The sequence below is a fragment of the Lissotriton vulgaris genome, chromosome 5, assembly GCF_964263255.1.
Source record: "Lissotriton vulgaris chromosome 5, aLisVul1.2, whole genome shotgun sequence".
NCBI lineage: Eukaryota > Metazoa > Chordata > Amphibia > Caudata > Salamandridae > Lissotriton > Lissotriton vulgaris.
Window position 1 is genome coordinate 816,974,238 of NC_141693.1, and position 6,023 is coordinate 816,980,260.

At 46.3% G+C, this 6,023-nt stretch overlaps 1 non-coding gene across 1 annotated transcript; it reads left to right on the forward strand.

Annotated features, from left to right (window-relative positions):
• The first annotated feature begins 1,082 nt into the window (after positions 1-1,082).
• On the forward strand, positions 1,083-1,190 carry LOC147711635 (U6 spliceosomal RNA). Its single transcript, XR_015296276.1, has one exon. It is a non-coding gene; the product is annotated as a U6 spliceosomal RNA (small nuclear RNA).
• Positions 1,191-6,023: the final 4,833 nt, after the last annotated feature.

The window sequence follows — 6,023 nt, forward strand, 5'->3', positions numbered from 1 at the left end:
TGGCCCCGGTTCTTCCCTCTGGTTCGTTCAGAGGGGCGGGGGGTAGGCGTCCTTTGGCGCCGGGTCGTTGGGGGTCGGTGGGATCTCCGGAGGTCACGCAACTCCTCGTGCTTCGGAGTTTGCTGTTTGTCCTCCTGGCCTGCCGTCGTTGTTCTGTGCTCGTTTCGACCGCACATTGACTGTGATTGGGGGGCTTTGGGTCCCCAGGTCTTGGTCGGGTCAAGCGTCCTGGTGCTGTGGGCGTTCCCCCGGGGTCCGGCTAGGTGAGGGCGGTTCGACGGTGTCGGATCTATTCCTTCGCTGCCTAGGTGCCTCTGTTCACGGTAGGGGACTCGGCCCTCCTGCCCGGGTTCTACTCCTCCTTCCGGGTCCTGGGGGTTGCCCGGCCTGTTGCCTGGCCTTCTCGGTCTGTGGTACGCGTTCCCCCGTGCCCTCTACTATCGCGGCTGGACCCGCTTGGGCAGGGCCAGGGTCCTCCTGGGTGCTCGCCTCGGCAGCGCATGGTCTTAGTTTGGAACGTGGCAGTGAAGAGGGGCCTGGCACCCGCGCGTGGTTGACACGCGAGTCGGGGTGCGTTCCTGTTTTTGGTTCCCGGCGGGGTCCGCCGCCCCGGGGACCCTCTCCTATGGCGAGCTGACGGTTCGAGCCTCCTGGCCGATCCCGGATCTTCCCATACCGTGGTTGGGTCCCCCGCTCTCGGCATCGGTGTTGTGCCGGCTCTGGTCGGATGGCCTGCCTCCTTCGGCAGGCCCGGGTCTGGGGCGGATGCTCGGGGTTGTGGCTTGCTACGGGGTTCCCGCAGGTCTTTCACGTGCTCTGCCTGTGCCCGGCGCTGGGCGCCCTTCTCGCATTGGCGCGGTCGGCTTGGTGCTGTCCCCGCCTCCGTGGTCCCCTTGCGGGTCTTGGTTTTCCGGTCTGAGGGGTGTTCCTGGAATGTGGCCCCTTCTTTCCTGTGGGCCCGGTGGGCGGCCGTGCGGGCCTTCCGCCGTCCGGTGTTCGACAGCCTGGTTTCCTTGGTGGCTCGCTTGGCTCCGATGATATTTCTCCTTCGCCCACGGGTGCTCTGCCGGTCTCCCCCTTGGGTGCTCGCTTCGGCTGCACGGGTACTAATAGTGGTACGCTACTGTGGAGATTTGCAGGGCCCCTGCGCGAGGGTGACTCGCGAAATTCGTGAGGCGTTCCACAGGTGTTTTCTCTCTCGTTCTACGAGCTCTTCGGGGTCCGCCCTTTTGGGCCCCGGCCCTCGGTGGCTTTGCGGTGCCTCGCCTTTCGGGTGGTTTTCCCTGGTGGCGATGGGGTCTGCTGGGCAGATGGGCGTGCGGGGGTCGTTCCTCCGCTCCCCGCCCGCATTGCGGGTTTTGCCGGACGGGGTTGTTCCTCCGGCATGTCCCCCGTGTCCTTCCCGGGGTCCCTTCCCTGGGGCCTCGGACTCAGGTGGCTTTGCCGCTTTTCCCGGCCAACGTGGTTCCTCCCTTGTCCGGGCTGGTTGTTCGGCGTGCTGTTTTGGCTTCTCTTAGCCGCACGTTTTTCCTTTCCCGGTGGGATGGCCTGTGTTATGCCTTTGGGCCCGGTTTGTTCGGGCCGCTAGCCCTCGTTCCTCCTTGGTTCGCGGGCTTTCACAGGCTGGCATCCTTCCCTACGCTTCGCTGGGTTCGGTGGATCCGGCGGGGGCCCTGGGTCGGTCCGCGAGGTGTGGCTCTGTTCCCTGGGCCCCCTTCGTGAGTGTCTCCTCTGTGGAGTATTGGTCTGACTTCGGCGTGGTCGTCACCCGCCTGGTACGTGGGTCTCTAGCAGTCCCGGGGGGACTTCGCTGGGGCCGTTCTGAGTGCTGGAGCTGCGACTCCTGGTTGGCCTCCTTTTCCTGGAGGTCTTGATTTCAGGTTTCCTGTGGGCCCTGTTTTCTTTTCAGTTGTTTACATCAACCTTGGGTTGGTTTCTCTGCATCACCATGTGGTGTTGTGGTTATGGTGGTCAATGAAGCCTTGTTGGCTTGGGTATTTGCTCACTATGTAAATCATGTGGCGAGGAAGACTTACGAGGAGGTAATGCCCCGGTTACTTACCGGTAATCTTCATTACTCCGAGTATAGTCTTCCTCGCCACATGAGTTCCCTCCCCCCCTCCCTGTCTGGCTATCGGCTTCATTGTTTGCTTGGTAGATCAGGCTGATTGGTTGGGCCGGCCCGCCTCTTATAGAGGTCAGGTGGGACTGGTCGGCCATGTTGGGAGGGGGTGGGAAGTGGTTTCTTTTTGCTTTGGAGGGTTCTGTTGTGGAGCTAAAGCTCACTATGTAAATCATGTGGCGAGGAAGACTATACTCGGAGTAATGAAGATTACCGGTAAGTAACCGGGGCATTCCTCACGACGTCCCTTCAGCAGCTACCATCCATTTTTCGTTGCAGGGCGATTTTCTTGTGCCGGGGTCCTTCCCACGCATTCACCACAGCTTGTAGATAGTGGGAGCTAGCGGATCAGTGTATGGATTTGCGGAGATGCCGGTAGTGGTCCGGAGCGGCTTCAGTCGGCAGCCATTTCGTTTGGCTGCTAGCCACGCCCCCCCCCAAAATGAGAGTATTTTTAATAATTTTCTGATCTTGATTGTTAATAAAGATATGAATATGAGGATTTACTTTTACTGAACTGTAAATTTTGAATGAAATAATGGATGAATGAGTAGGGGTGCTGAGGCTCTCTTTGCAATATGTGGTCGGTATTATGTCATACAATCAAGTTTGCAAACTCAATTATGAAATTATAACACACTAAAATGCATATTGTGCAAATAGTAGACAATGTTTATGTTTATGTTTTCTTCTTAGAAAAGTGCAAACTGGAGTATGTCCTGGTTGTATGTTTCGTAAAGTTACTTCAAATAGGTTTGAAAGAGAGATATCAAAACCAGGCAGTCCATGCAGTATATGCACAATACTACACTCATTTATTGAATGAGCAGCTTTTGGAAAGGGATGAGACCAATAGGCCGAACATTTTTGTTGCCTTTTTAAGAATCCTATTTTTAGAAACGAGTACGAAAAATTTGAAGTATACTTTTTGCTGGCTACTTGGACTTTTGTGATCGGAAATGCAACTCGTCTTTTTTTCAAAAACTTTTATTAAAGGCAATCAATATTAAACATAGTTTGACGTCCACAAATGCCACTCCTGAGGTAGCCTCTTTATGCAACTGTATTTGCCTGTATGATGCCGCATTAGTAGTTGTATGGGCTACTGGCAGGCCAGACATTAAAGTAGAAGTGTACTACTAAAGCCTTAAGTCTTACTTCTATGTACAGCCCAGGTTTTTCTGTAGCCTTGTAAATGTGTGTCTATTTCTCTCTCTCCTAACATGTCTATACATATATTTATATGTGTATACATATATATCTATGCACTTGCACTTTAAAGTGAAGTAACTTGATGTTTGGATAACAATGGTTAGAAAAGGAGGCAAAAAGATGCGTATTTTGCACATATGCCCTTGCTCTTTAATTTGCCAAAATGTGTACCCAATATAAACAGGCACTTGCCGTAATAATGTGTTTAAGTTAAACCCCCAATACTCCTATGCACTTGCACTTTAAATCTGTGACATGCACTAATTAAAATTTGTATGTGTTTTATTTCACTATTGTTGTGCAATAAAAAAAGTGAGGAATTAATATGCCCGCTAAATATATGTAATCTTCATTTGTGTACTACTGTGAATCTTAAAACATTTGTAGTGTCACTTGAATTAAAACCCCAAAAGTATGGTTTTATAAATAATTAAATGAAAGTATTGGGAGAAAAAGCGAGGAATTAATATGCCCGCTAAATATATGTAATCTACATTTGAGAATTACTGTGAATCGGGTAAAGAGACACATGTTAAAATATGGCCGCCAGATTGAGAGAGGTAGAGCCTTGTATGCGTTATGTTGTGGCCTTTGTCAGTGTCACTCACTACTGAATGTGTATTTTAATGTGAAAAAAATGGCGCTTTGACATCGGAAAAAAGGCAGCATGAGACTGCTGAAACGCGTTGATGTTGTCAAAAATAAAGTAGACCGAGTGTCATAAAGATCTACCTTGGAGTGCCGGATGAATATTTCTGGAAATGCTGGATAATCTTATATTCGATATATATATATGTATATATATATATATAATGACTGAAAAAACCCTAGGTATCAGGCACATTAAGTTCAGAATTAGCATTTAAAAAACCTTGAAAATTCACTTAAAAAACCATAGGTTTCAGGGGCGTTACAGTTAGCTGGACATAACCATAGAAATTCCCCTGTTATAGTTAGTTCAGCTAACTATAACTCGCCCGCTCGCAATGCACTGCTGATGACGTCACATATTACATCAGTCATGACATGGTCAGTGGCATCACTCATGACATCACGGATGATATATCAAATTACATCACTAATGACATCACTCATGACATCATCCATTGAATGTGTGTTTTTCTGCAAATTAAATATGTTTTATATATGTATATTTTAAGGTCGATGGAATAATAAATAGGTATATAAGTGTCTAAATGGATGATTTTTTAAATGAAAAATTGATTGTATAACTGACTGATTAAGTGTATCTTAGTGAATACATGGGTTAGTGAGTAATGATTAAATATATAAATATCTGTATCAGTCTCTCAATTTGTGTATAAGTGGCTGCATGGGTTGGTGAGTAGCTACATGAATGTCTACATGGATTATTACTTGGTTTTTGAGTATCAGTATTAGTGTCTGAGTGTTTGCATGGTTCAGTGGGGGGTATTACTTAGTGCATATATGCATGAATGTGTATGTGTATGTGTTGAAGACAGTCAGTGTGCAGGACTGTATGGGTCGATGAGTATGTGTATGGGTATGTTAGTGAGTGAATGATTGTCTCAATAGTGTCTTTATAAGTAAGTACATATATTTTAAACTAGTATATGTGAGTATTGGTGTATATACATGAGTATATGTGAGAGTGAGAGATTGCAAGAGTTCCTGTATGAATAAGTATGTGTTTCTATAAGTGATTGTTTAAAAGAGTAAGTATGTATAAGTTTCTGTAGAAGTAAGTGTGGTGGTGTGTGTATATTTGTATATGCAAGTAAAAAGGATGTTTGAGTCTTTATTAGCATGAGTGACTATGTGAGTGAGTAACTCTATGGAGGAGTGTCAGTTTGTAACAGGATGTATAGGTGTATGAGTACATATGAGGAGTCAGTACATGTGTGAGTAACTGTATAGAACTGTTGGTGAATGAGTGGATGTGTGTGTAGATCTTGGAATTACTAAATAAGTATGTTGTAAGTGGTATTGATATGTCCATTGTTTTGAAAATATTAGTTTTTGTTTTTGAGTGTGAGTATCAAAGGTTATAATAGCGTGAGAGGAGGTCTGCCACTCTATCACAAGGATGATGTCATCAGTGATGTCATGAGTGATGTCACTGACTATGTCATGAGTGATGTAATATGTGACGTCATCAGCAGTGCATTGCGGGCGCGCAAGTTATAGTTAGCTGAACTAACAATAACGGGGGAAATTCTATGTTTTTTTACGAGTGAAATGTCCAGCTACCTATAACGCATGTGAACCCTATGTTTATTTCTGTGAATTTCTAAGGTTTTTTAAATGCTAATTTCAAACTATAACATGCGTGAAACCTATAGTTTTTTCAGTGTTTTTTTAAATGCTAATTTCGAACTATGCCTTCAGAGATAGAACATGTCAAGAAAAAAGAAAAAACGCACAAAAAGAAATGCAGAAGAAGCAACAGAAGTACTCAAAGACGAAGAAAAGTGCAGGAAGGAGAAAAACATGCAGAAAGAACAAACAGAAGAGCAGAAAGAAGCCTTGTTGCAAAATCATCATGTACCCTCAACTTTTTCAGATGGATACTGGTGGTAACTGAGTGTGACTAACAAGTCCTAGAGCCAGTGCTATGTTAAAAGACAGTTAGAATACAGTGAAAATGCCTACATACACTAGGGAACACTATGTGTTGGGGTCTCCCTGTGATTAGCATGACCTCCTC